We start from the raw sequence: 12,578 nt of genomic DNA, 5'->3' as shown, positions 1-12,578 counted from the left end.
TGTGTGTGTGTGTGTGTGTGTGTGTGTGTATACATATATATATATACACACACACACATATACATACACACATATATCTGAATCACTGTGCTGTACACCTGAAACTAACACAACATTGTAAATCAACTCTACTCCAATAAAACACAGCAACCAAAAAAACCTGTTACTGTGTTTATTTGACACCAAATCCCTGATTTGAGTGGCTTCCATTCCCTTCTATGGAGCAGTTTTTGACTCAATCGATCCATTGTGGTTTTGCTGTAGAAACAGCTTCATAGCAGAATTTGTGTAGGTAGTCAGGTCGTGGAAATCTGATCCCCAAACCATTACGGAATCATGAGATGAGAAGAACAAGAGCTGCAACAGTTTATCGAAGGTCTAAAGCAAAACTGGAAAGAATCAACACTGAAAATCGGAGCCTTAACTGGCACCCAAGTCTTAACTGGCACCCGAGTCTCTTTATCCTGATCCTACTCAGGTTAAAACGCAGGTTGACCTCACAACCTGAGAATCCCCGGGAATCAGTCCTGTTCCAAGGAATTTTCCATTTCAGGTAAACAAGCTGTTGTTCAGGGAGGGGTGAGGGTGCTGTTTCCTTTCAAGTTACTCTTATCTTTTATCAAGGCCAAGGGCAGAGCAGTGGTGACTGTAAAGCAGAGCAAACACAAGAGCGTGCTATCAGAACATGTTCTCACCCAGCAGGCCAGGCCTGCGGTATCTGTGGTCCTCAATCCCCACCCTCCCTTGCTAACCCATCACCTCTACCTGCTCCCAGCTTGTCACCCAACGTAGACATCCAGCCCAAGGCCTCTTTCCCAAACTTATTAGAAGGATGGTATCTCAAAAATGATCCTAATCATTATACTGTAATATTCTTATTACGAAGCATCAGATCACCCCACTCCCTGCTGTTGGCCATCCACTGCCCGAGAATCAGACGGCGCCAAGACAAGGCCCATGGGCTTCTTCCCCATTGTTCGCACCCCATGCCCACCCAGCTGTCCACATAGGTCTTCTCTCCTTCCCTGCAGTGCAGTGAGCAGTCGCTTGCCCTCCTCCCACTTCCAGGGCCTTTGCACTTGCTGCCCTTCAGTCTGGGACACTTTGGCCCCCCAGTTATCTCATGGCTGGCTCACTCCAGTCATCTTGTCCCAGCACAAGCTTTCCTTCTCGAAGCAGGGCTTTCCCAGACTACTCAAAACAAATCTACCGCTCCTCTAATTCCTTCCTTCTCCATCTGTTTATCACATTCATTGATATTATCTTCATTCCTTGGTTGACCTGCTAATTGTCTGTCTTAGAATTTATTCTCCTAAGGGCAGAGATCTCGTCTGGCTTTTTCAAGCTATATTTATTGAATGAATAAATAGCAACACACACAGGCCAGCCATCTCCCACTGACTCCCTACCCAGGATTCAACTTAGAGGTTTTCCATTTCTAGAAACTTCCAACCCCCCCCCCGCCACCGTTTCCACACACACACACATCTCTCACACCACCTCACCCTGCCCCATCGTCCCACTCTCTAGGAGTCCTGGATATACCTAGCTTCACACTTAGCACAAGGAATTGCAGTCTCTCTCCCAAATTCCTCGAGCTTCCTTTGAATGTCTGATGCATATGTGAATCTCTGGCATATGCTAGGCCCACATGCTCAATAAACACTTGTCAGATGTATAAATAAACTAATGAATTAATCAAAGGGGCTTATGAGCACAGCTGAGGGCTTATTTTTATGTAGGGTTTTACTGGGAATCGGCAAACATTTTCCGGGAAGGCCTAGACGGTGAATATTTGAGGGTTTGCTGTCCGTACAACGTCTGCTGCAGCTACTGCTCTCTGCCCTTGCAGCAGGAAAGCAGCCACGGGCACCATGGAAACGAATGAGCAGGGCTGTGTTTCCAGAAAGCTTCATTTACAAAAACAGATGGTGGGTTGGATTTGGCACCTACCTGGTTGAGACCCTTAAATGTATTGCCTTGCTTAGCCCTAAAACACCTTGAGGTACATATTAGAATTCTTTCCCCCTTGGAGAGGAAGAAATTGACACTCAGAGGGGTTGAGTAACTTGCTCCAAGTGGTAGAGCTGACCTGTCCTCTCCAAAGCCTATACAAAAAGACCCAAGGAATAATCTAGAAAGAAGGAGGTGCTCATCATCTGGAGAAGACTGAGGAATCAAAGATGATCAGCAAACTGCTATTTTTCTTTTTTTTTTAAAACATCTTTATTGGAGTATAATTGCTTTACAATGTTGTGTTAGTTTCTGCTGTATAACAAAGTGAGTCAGCTCTACATATACATATATCCCCATGTCTCCTCCCTCTTGCGTCTCCCTCCCTCCCACCCTCCCTATCCCACCCCTCCAGGCGGTCACACAGCACCGAGCTGATTTCCCTGTGCTATGCGGCTGCTTCCCACTAGCTATCTACCTTACATTTGTTAGTGTATATACGTCCATGCCTCTCTCTCACTTTGTCACAGCTTACCCTTCCCCCTCCCCGTGTCCTCAAGTCCATTCTCTATGTCTGCGTCTTTATTCCTGTCTTACCTCTAGGGTTTTTTTTTTCCCTTAGATTCCATATATATGTGTTAGCACACGGTATTTGTTCTTCTCTTTCTGACTTACTTCACTTTGTATGACAGACTCTAGGTCCATCCACCTCACTACAAATAACTCAGTTTCGTTTCTTTTTATGGCTGAGTAATATTCCATTGTATATATGTGCCACATCTTCTTTATCCATTCATCTGTTGATGGACACTTAGGTTGCTTCCATGTCCTGGCTATTGTAAACAGTGCTGCAATGAACATTGTGGTACATGACTCTTTTTGAATTACGGTTTTCTCAGGGTATATGCCCAGTAGTGGGATTGCTGGGTCGTATGGTAGTTCTATTTTTAGTTTTTTAAGGAACCTCCATACTGTTCTCCATAGTGGCTGTATCAATTTACATTCTCACCAACAGTGCAAAAGGGTTCCTTTTTCTCCACACCCTCTCCAGCATTTATTGTTTGTAGATTTTTTGATGATGGCCTTTCTGACTGGTGTGCGGTGATACCTCATTGTAATTTTGATTTGCATTTCTCTAATGATTAGTGATATTAAGCATCCTTTTATGTGTTTGTTGGCAATCTGTATGTCTTCTTTGGAGAAATGTCTATTTAGGTCTTCTGCCCATTTTTGGATTGGGTTGTTTGTTTTATCGATATTGAGTTGCATGAGCTACTTGTATATTTTGGAGGTTAATCCTTTTTCAGTTGCTTCATTTGCAAATATTTTCTCCCATTCTCAAAGTGCTTTATTAAGAACACTTAGGGTCAACAAGAAAGTTTAAAATGAAAGATTCTTTGTTGTTGTTTTGTGTGTTTTTTTGATATTTGGATATGTGGAACATTCAAATGATTTGAAGGAAAAAAACACTTCCAACATGATGTAGATTTGGAGAGAGTCTTAGGCTCTTGCCTGGCACAAAATGCTAAGATGTCCTGAGCCGTCTGTGCCTGGAAGCCTGGAGGGACTGGGGGTTCAGGGGAAGGCAGTGGCCAGCGTGTACTGAGACCCTGCCCTGCACACTTAGTCTCACCTGATTCTCAACATTCCCCCACATTCACATCAGCGATGACCCTTCATTAACAAGAAAAGGGAAACAGTGCAGACCTCTCTGTGGACCACAGCAACCTGCCTGTGGGAGCATATTAATTTGGATGTGCCAGAGAAAGTGACTGGATTTGACTTTAAAGAGAGTTCCCTCGTGATTCTTTTCTGCCTTTATTTCGGCATCCTGTAAAAATTATGAGACATAAAAATAAAAAACATGAAAAGTCTCTTAATCTTAAAGCATAAAGAAGCTAAGGCAAGTTTGGATTTATACATTCAATTGGGTATAACTTGAGAGTCTTCTCCCTTGGAACACGGAAATAAACACTGTCTATCTAAGCCAGGGCATGCAATGGTAACAATTCCATAGGGTCTACTTTGACATTGGGTTTCTATCTGTTGACTAGAAGGAAGGAAGGGAGGGAAAGAGAAAGAACTTGGCTCTGCTATCCATGGCTCTGTGGCCTCAGGCAAGTTACTTGACCTTTCTGTGCTTCAGTTTCCTCTTTGTAAAATGGATACAATGATTCTTAGACTTCAAAAGGCTTTTATGAAGATTAAACAGAACCTGTAATCTAAGATGTCATTCTTATGAGCCGCAGTTCTCCTGGTCATTACAATCAGTTGATGAGAGGAACTGTGAAATCATAAAATCGTTAGAGCTACAATGGACCTCAGATTCTAACCCCTCTTTTTAAAAATAAGGCAACTGGGGCCAGAACACATTTGTGACTCATAGCATTTATACACAAAGCTGAACTATCTTTACATAGACCAAACCCTTTAGGAGGTTTAAAAAAATGTTTTCAACTCTGTATTGAAACGGCTGTACTTTTAATTCAGTAACATAATATGCTTCGCATGCGTAACTTTTTACAGATAGCTTCTCCACACATCTTTCCAGTAAAATGGTACGCATTTGAGTGAAAAGACCAGTTGGTGTTTTAGAGTTTCTTGTAGAGCATTCCAGCTTGTTCCTAGACCAAGCCGGAGGGATTAAAAATGATCCCTTGGAAAAATCTCATCCAACTGATTATTGCTGTGTGATTATAAGTTTGTACAATCTTTTTGAAGTGGTTTTTCTTCCCCCTCCTCAATATCTATTAAATAAAAAATGAGTAAACTTTCTGAACGAGCGATTTCACTCCAGAAAATATATCCTACAGAATTTCTTGCGTAAGTGCACATAATCCAGTACAAGGATGTTTACTGTAGCGTTATCAGCTTTCCATAACATTAAAATATCCTTCAGAAAAAAAAAAAATATCCTTCAGACACCGCATTTGAAAATGATGGCCCCTCTCCCATTTTGTTATGCTATCATTGATCTGAGGGCCTTTGCTTGGGTGTTCAGGTTATTTCAAACTTTCTCTTGTTACAGTTGGATACTACAAATATCCTTGTGGGGAATCTTCGTGCAGAACAGCTTCTCTGAAGAGAGAAAGACGGTGAGGAGATGAATATCTTATGCTAGAACACACACCACATCATTCAGAGAATGAAAGAGACAGCACCATTGGTGAGTTAATTAAAACCCACTGCCCACTGCATGGTGTCCTCTGATAACAGAGAGGGTAGCCCTGGGGCATAGAAAGCCGCTCCTGACGAAGAAAGGAATAGTCCCAGGACTGGCTGGGAGTTCCTCCAGCTGCTGATCTGCCAGAGGCTGATTCTGTGGTGATTCATGGAGAGCAAATGTGCCCCCTGGTTCTGATTTTTAAACTACCCAGGGATGAGCACATATGGAGATTTTACTGTGCAGAAAACCTCCTATGTGCTTTATCCAGGGTACAGGAGGAGGAAACGGAGAGGGGAGATCGCCTGGTGGTAACTGTCACACAACATCCCAACTGAAGGACTGTAAAGAGGCGAGTGGAAGTGAGGATGACAAATCAAATGAAGCCTCTCTTTCCGCCTTGTAAACCAGTTCATGTTCCTCAGAATTGAATCTACGAGTCGACCTCGGTAATGGCATTGCTGGGAACTGAACCACGTGTAGCAAAATAAATGTAAAATTCATTTTAGAACAGAGCCATCCATTGTAATCACTGACGTCATAGTGTAAGTTATTTTTAGGGGGAAACCAGAAATAGATGGATCATTTTTACCTACACCGTATCAACTACACTCTCACCGGGCCATTAACAGCTATGTCAGCCCTGAGAGCCCCACTGGGGGAAACGAATACAGGTTATTGGAAGACCAAAGTGTGTGGAAAAAGTCAAAGTAATTATTGACAATATAGAGTAGGTAGGTAAGTCAACTTTACTGAGTCAATTCATTCACTGAAGAGAGAGAGTTTATACTAATGTCTCTGTACCAGTTTAGAGGTAAAATAGAGAAAGGCAAAGAAAGAACTTTTAAACTCAATGTCATTCTGTATGTCAGTCTTAAAAATAACAAAAATTTTCAACAGAAATGATACGGTACTCCAGTTTTTAGCACAGAGGAATTATGGTGGGTGGCTTTAAGATAGTGAGCTTCTCATTCCTTTTCTTTTTTTGTTTGGCCGTCATGGAAGTCTGTGTTTGTGGGGCAATTCTGAGTGGATCTGCTCTAAGGATTTGTGTCTGACTTCTCAGCCCAATATTCTTCCAAGTAGCAGAAGCAGAGACGGAGGGGTGACTTTACTGAATGTGAATTAAGCAAAAGCACATTTCTTAAAATGAGATTCCATCGGAAAGACATTTATTGGAGATGGACTCCAAGCACTGGGTAAGGCATCAGGTGGCATATTTTCATTCTGTTCAAATGAATCTTTGAATTTGAAAGCCTACCTCAAGCCTTATCATCTTGGAAAGCATGCCATGAATGACTTTTTGACCCACCCAGGGAGGCTAGAGGGAGACGAAAATATGAGTGAAAGCTGTCGTCCAATGGTCTGAGACGGCTCAGAGAGGAGTGAGTTATACAGAAAACGAAGCGTACTTTCTGAGCAAGCAATGCTTCCTTCACTTGACTCTGAGACAGCTACTTCATTTTTCCGTATCTGAGTTTCCTCATTAAAATGGAAGACAAAAATTCCTGCCTGAAGTATGGCTGTGTGTGTGGCCAGTGTCGGCTCCATGATGGCTGCCCAATAAGGAGGACCTACTTCTTTCTGCTCTGTCCCTCTGTGCCTCTTCAGGCCCAGCTCCCAGCAGCCCCCAGATGGCTTTATTCCTGTCCGTGTAGCCCCAAAAGCTCTCCTCAGTACTGTCAATGGAAAACTTGGGGGGAGCGGCTCAGTGTGAATACACCTCGATGGCTCATCAGATCACTCTGATAAGGGGTCAGAGTAGTGGAAACTGTCCTCCTGATTATTTTGCATAGGAGACAGGTTGGTTAAATAAAAAATGATACATTCAGGATGCTATATATTTTCTAACACACGACCATGCATACAGCCTTTTGTCAGACTCTGTGGAATATGTACCAAAGTGAAATATGGTGGAAACCAGACCAAAAAAAACAGAATTATGCGGTAACAATGGGATATAATTTGAGCCCCAAAATGGAAGGAGAAAGATGGTGGACTGAGGGCAGAGAACGGCATTTACTCTTTCTTGGTGTTTTAACATAACACTGTAAGGATTCACCCAACCAGCTCTCTTTATTTTAAATCCCATAAAAGACACTAATGTTATTAATACAGTAATAATAATGATAATAGCTAAATGCACTCAGTCCTCTCTGTCTGCCAGGCAACATCCTAGATGCTCTGCCTGCATGACCTCGTTAACGCTCTCTCAACAACACTTTGAGACTGCCCTTATCATTCCCATTCTAGAGATGAGGAAACTGAGCCTCGGAGAAATAAACTCACTTAACTCCGCACAGCCAGGAAGCAGGATCGCGGCTACTGGGGCCCAAATCTGATGCCAAATCCAGCTCTCTTTTCCCTGTACCACATCACACCAGAGAAAGGAGATGCACAGGGTTTTGGAACTGATAGGTGTTTGCCATTGAGTCCAACTTTCTCTCTCTAAAGGGATGGGAGGAAATAATATTTCTGATTATATCGTGAGTGTGCCCCTCCTACCATCTCTCGTTGTGGTTTCTTCTTTATGTCTTTAGTGGTAGATGTTTTCTGGTAGGTTCCAGTCTTTTTTTGTCAATGGTTGTTCAGCAGTTACCTGTGATTTTGTTTTATCAATGGTTTTTCAGCAGTTAGTTGTGCTCGTGAGAGGAGATGAGCTCAAGGTCCCTTCTGTTCTGCCATCTTGCTTGGATGAGGAAATAATATTTCTGAGCTGAGATGGAAAGTGGGACCTGACTTAGCTGGTGAAAGGCTATGAATGGCGGTGGAGAGCCATTCCAAGAAGGCCTGGCTGTGGTTTTCCCCCTTGAAACTGGTGACAACGGCAGAACAATAGTCCCAAGGTATCTGGAATCTGTCAAAGACCAGTCAATATAAATGATGTGACAAGAGTGATATTTAATTCTACCATGAGCATGCATCAGAGAGAAGGTCCCGAAGGTTTAAATTCCAGTCTGTGAAAGGCAAGTATAATGTGCAATTAATTGAGGCAATAGAGGGAACTTTCCCTCAACAAATGGACCTCTTACGTCTTCAGCATGAACTTCCTCCAGAAGTAATTGAGACATGGGAAGATGCTGTGCTAGTTGCCCCTGGCTGGGCCCTGCACCCCATCATACCAGAGGAGGATCCTGCCTTCCTTACATTTCCGAGACAAGATGCCCAAAGGTGAAACTGTCCTACATTTCCCTGCAAAAAGAACTCGGGAGCCACGTTCCCTGGAGTCTACAGAGGACGCAACATGGTATAGTTTGCTGGCCTCCAAAGCCTGCCCCCAATTCTGCAAGCCTCCAAACCTGAGGTTAAAGGGAACAAAGCAGGTCTGTTCTCTTTTTGCCTTTTCTTACTTCCTTATCCACTGAATCCCAGCGTGAAAAACGAGCCTACGGTTTCCTTTCCAGTGTTGTCAGTGGGCAGAATGCTAAGGACAGGGCTTTGTGATGGAGCCAAAGTCTGGGGGAAGAGTCCAGAATGCCACCTGCTGTGATGAAAAGAGCCAGAGGTCACAATAGTCAGGGGCCACTCGAGATTGGTGCACTTTGCAGGGAGGGGAAAAGAGCCCACCGCTTACAGACGTTTGCAATGGAAGAGAATAAGCCACCGCATCGCTGAATCAATGCAAGTGTCAAGAAGGACTTCTCATAAAGATTCTCAACATTTTCAAGGATCTGAACTTTGAAAGATATCCTTGGGAATACAAGGCGTACATCTGATGCCTGCCCTGGAGCACTTAGATTCCAAAAGAGAAATAAGAAACCAAATCCTGAAGTTTACAGAGGAAAGAAGCTAGCAGGGCAGACTTCGATTGCGAGGAGAGTGGTCCCCTCAGTATTTTGTACTGCCCGCTGTTAAGGGAGTTGAAAACCTGGGATTTTGTCCATAGTCCGTATCTTCCAAGTACGGAGGTAGAAATTGCCAACCATGCAATTTTTTTGGTCCAGATTTTTTTTATTATTATTTAACATCTTTATTGGAGTATAATGGCTTTACAATGTTGTATTAGTTTCTGCTGTATAACAAAGTGAATCAGCTATACATATACATATATCCCCATATCTCCTCCCTCCTGCGTCTCCCTCCCACCCCCTCATCCCATCCCTCTAGGTGGTCACAAAGCACCGAGCTGATCCCCCTGTGCTGTGCGGCTGCTTCCCACTAGCTATCTATTTTACAGCTGGTAGTGTATATATGTCCATGCCACTCTCTCACTTCGTCCCAGCTTACCCTTCCCCCTCCCCGTGTCCTCAACTCCATTCTCTACGTCTGCGTCTTTATTCCTGTCCTGCCCTTAGGTTCTTCAGAACCTTTTTTTTTTTTTGCGATACGCGGGCCTCTCACTGTTGTGGCCTCTCCCTTTGCGGAGCATAGGCTCCGGACGCGCAGGCTCAGCGGCCATGGCTCACGGGCCCAGCCGCTCCGCGGCATGTGGGATCTTCCCGGACTGGGGCATGAACCCGTGTCCCCTGCATCGGCAGGCGGACTCTCAACCAATGCGGCACCAGGGAAGCCCTGTCAAAAGCTTTTCCTGCATCTATTGAGAGTATCATATGGTTTTTATCCTTCAATTTGTTAATATGGTGTATCACATTGATTGATTTGCATCTATTGAAGAATCCTTGCATTCCTGGGATAAACCCCACTTGATCAGGGTGTACTATCCTTTTAATGTGCTGCTGGATTCTGTTTGCTAGTATTTTGTTGAGGATTTTTGCATCTATGTTCATCAGTGATATTGGCCTGTAGTTTTCTTGTGACGTCTTTGTCTGGTTTTGGTATCAGGGTGATGGTGGCCTTGTAGAATGAGTTTGGGAGGGTTCCTCCCTCTGCTATATTTTGGAAGAGTTTGAGAAGGAGAGGTGTAAGCTCTTCTCTAAATGTTTGACAGAATTCGCGCCTGTGAAGCCATCTGGTCCTGGGCTTTTGTTTGTTGGAAGATTTTTCATCACAGTTTCAATTTCAGTGCTTGTGACTGGTCTGTTTATATTTTCTATTTCTTCCTGGTTCAGTCTCGGAAGGTTGTGCTCTTCTAAGAATTTGTCCATTTCTTCCAGGTTGTCCATTTTATTGGCATAGAGTTGCTTGTAGTAATCTCTCATGATCTTTTGTATTTCTGCAGTGTCAGTTGTTACTTCTCCTTTTTATTTTCTAATTCTGTTGATTTGGGTCTTCTCCCTTTTTTTCTTGACGAGTCTGGCTAATGGTTTATCAATTTTGTTTTTCTTCTCAAAGAACCAGCTTTTAGTTTTATTGATCTTTGCGATCATTTCCTTCACTTGTTTTTCATTTATTTCCGATCTGATCTTTATGATTTCTTTCCTTCTGCTAACTTTGGGGATTTTTTGTTCTTCTTTCTCTAATTGCTTTAGGTGTAGGTTAGGTTGTTTATTTGAGATGTTCCTTGTTTCTTGAGGTACGATTGTATTGCTATAAACTTCCCTCAGAACTGCTTTTGCTGCATCCCATAGGTTTTGGGTTGTCATGTTTTCACTGTCATTTGTTTCTAGGTATTTTTTGATTTCCTCTTTGATTTCTTCAGTGATCTCTTGGTTATTTAGTAATGTATTGTTTAGCCTCCATGTATTTGTATTTTTTACAGCTTTTTTTTTTCTGTAATTGATATCTAGTCTCATAGCGCTGTGGTTGGAAAAGACAATTGATATGATTTCAATTTTCTTAAATTTACCAAGGCTTGATTTGTGACCCAAGATACAATCTATCCTGGAGAATGTTCCATGAGCACTTGAGAAGAATGTGTGTTCTGTTGTTTTTGGATGGAGTGTCCTATAAATATCAGTTAAGTCCATCTTGTTTAATGTGTCATTTAAAGCTTTTGTTTCCTTATTTATTTTCATTTTGGATGATCTGTCCATTGGTGAAAGTGGGGTGTTAAAGTCCCCTACTATGACTGTGTTACTGTCGATTTCCCCTTTATGACTGTTAGCATTTGCCTTATGTATTGAGGTGCTCCTATGTTGGGTGCATACATATTTACAATTGTTATATTTTCTTCTTGGATTGATCCCTTGATCATTACGTAGTGTCCTTCTTTGTCTCTTCTAATAGTCTTTATTTTAAAGTCGATTTTATCTGATATGAGAATTGCTACTCCAGCTTTCTTTTGATTTCCATTTGCATGGAATATCTTTTTCCATCCCCTCACTTTCAGTCTGTATGTGTCCCTAGGTCTGAAGTGGGTCTGTTGAAGACGGCATTGTTTTTGTATCCGTTCAGTGAGCCTGTGTCTTTTGGTTGGAGCATTTAATCCATTCACGTGTAAGGTAGTTATCAATATGTATGTTCCTATTACCATTTTCTTGATTGTTTTGGGTTTGTTATTGTAGGTCTTTTCTTTGTCTTGTGTTTCCTGACTAGAGAAGTTCCTTTAGCATTTGCTGTAAAGCTGGTTTGGTGGTGCTGAACTCTCTCAGCTTTTGCTTGTCTGTAAAGGTTTTAATTTCTCCATCGAATCTGAATGAGATCCTTGCTGGGTAGAGTAATCTTGGTTGTAGGTTTTTCCCTTTCATCACTTTAAGTATGTCCTGCCACTCCCTTCTGGCTTGCAGAGTTTCTGCTGAGATATCAGCTGTAAACCTTATGGGGATTCCCTTGTATGTTATTTGTTGCTTTTCCCTTGCGCTTTTAGTATTTTTTCTTTGTATTTAATTTTTGATAGTTTGATTAATACGTGTCTTGTCATGTTTCTCCTTGGATTTATCCTGTATGGGACTCTCTGCACTTCCTGGACTTGATTGACTATTTCCTTTCCCACATTAGGGAAGTTTTCAACTACAATCTCTTCAAATCTTTTCTCAGTCCCTTTGTTTTTCTCTTCTTCTTCTGGGACCCCTATAATTCGAAGGTTGGTGTGTTTAATATTGTCCCAGAGGTCTCTGAGAGTGTCCTCAATTCTTCTTTTTTCTTTAAAAAGACTATCCTCTTTTCATTCTTTTTTCTTTATTCTGCTCTGCAGTAGTTATTTCCACTATTTTATCTTCCAGGTCATTTATCTGTTCTTCTGCCTCAGTTATTCTGCTATTGAGTCCTTCTAGAGAATTTTTAATTTCATTTATTGTGCTGTTCATCATTGTTTGTTTGCTCTTTAGTTCTTCTAGGTCCTTGTTAACTGATTCTTGCATTTTGTCTATTCTATTTCCAAGATTTTGGATCATCTTTACTATCATTACTCTGAATTCTTTTTCAGGCGGACTGCCTATTTCCTCTTCATTTGTTTGGTCTGGTGGGTTTTTCCTTTGCTCCTTCATCTGCTGTGTATTTCTCTGTTCTCTCATTTTGGTTAACTTACTGTGTTTGGGGTCTCCTTTTTGCAGGCTGTAGGTTTGTAGTTCCCGCTGTTTTTGGTGTCTGCCCCCAGTGGCTAAGGTTGGTTCAGTGGGTTGTGTAGCCTTCCTGGTGGAGGGGACCAGTGCCTGTGTTCTCGTGGTTGAAGCTGGATCTTGTC

Source organism: Leucopleurus acutus (assembly GCF_964270905.1).
Source record: "Leucopleurus acutus genome assembly, chromosome: X".
In the NCBI taxonomy this organism is placed as follows: Eukaryota; Metazoa; Chordata; class Mammalia; order Artiodactyla; family Delphinidae; genus Leucopleurus; species Leucopleurus acutus.
The sequence above is the reverse complement of the archived record's forward strand: the minus strand, read 5'-3'. Positions refer to the sequence as shown.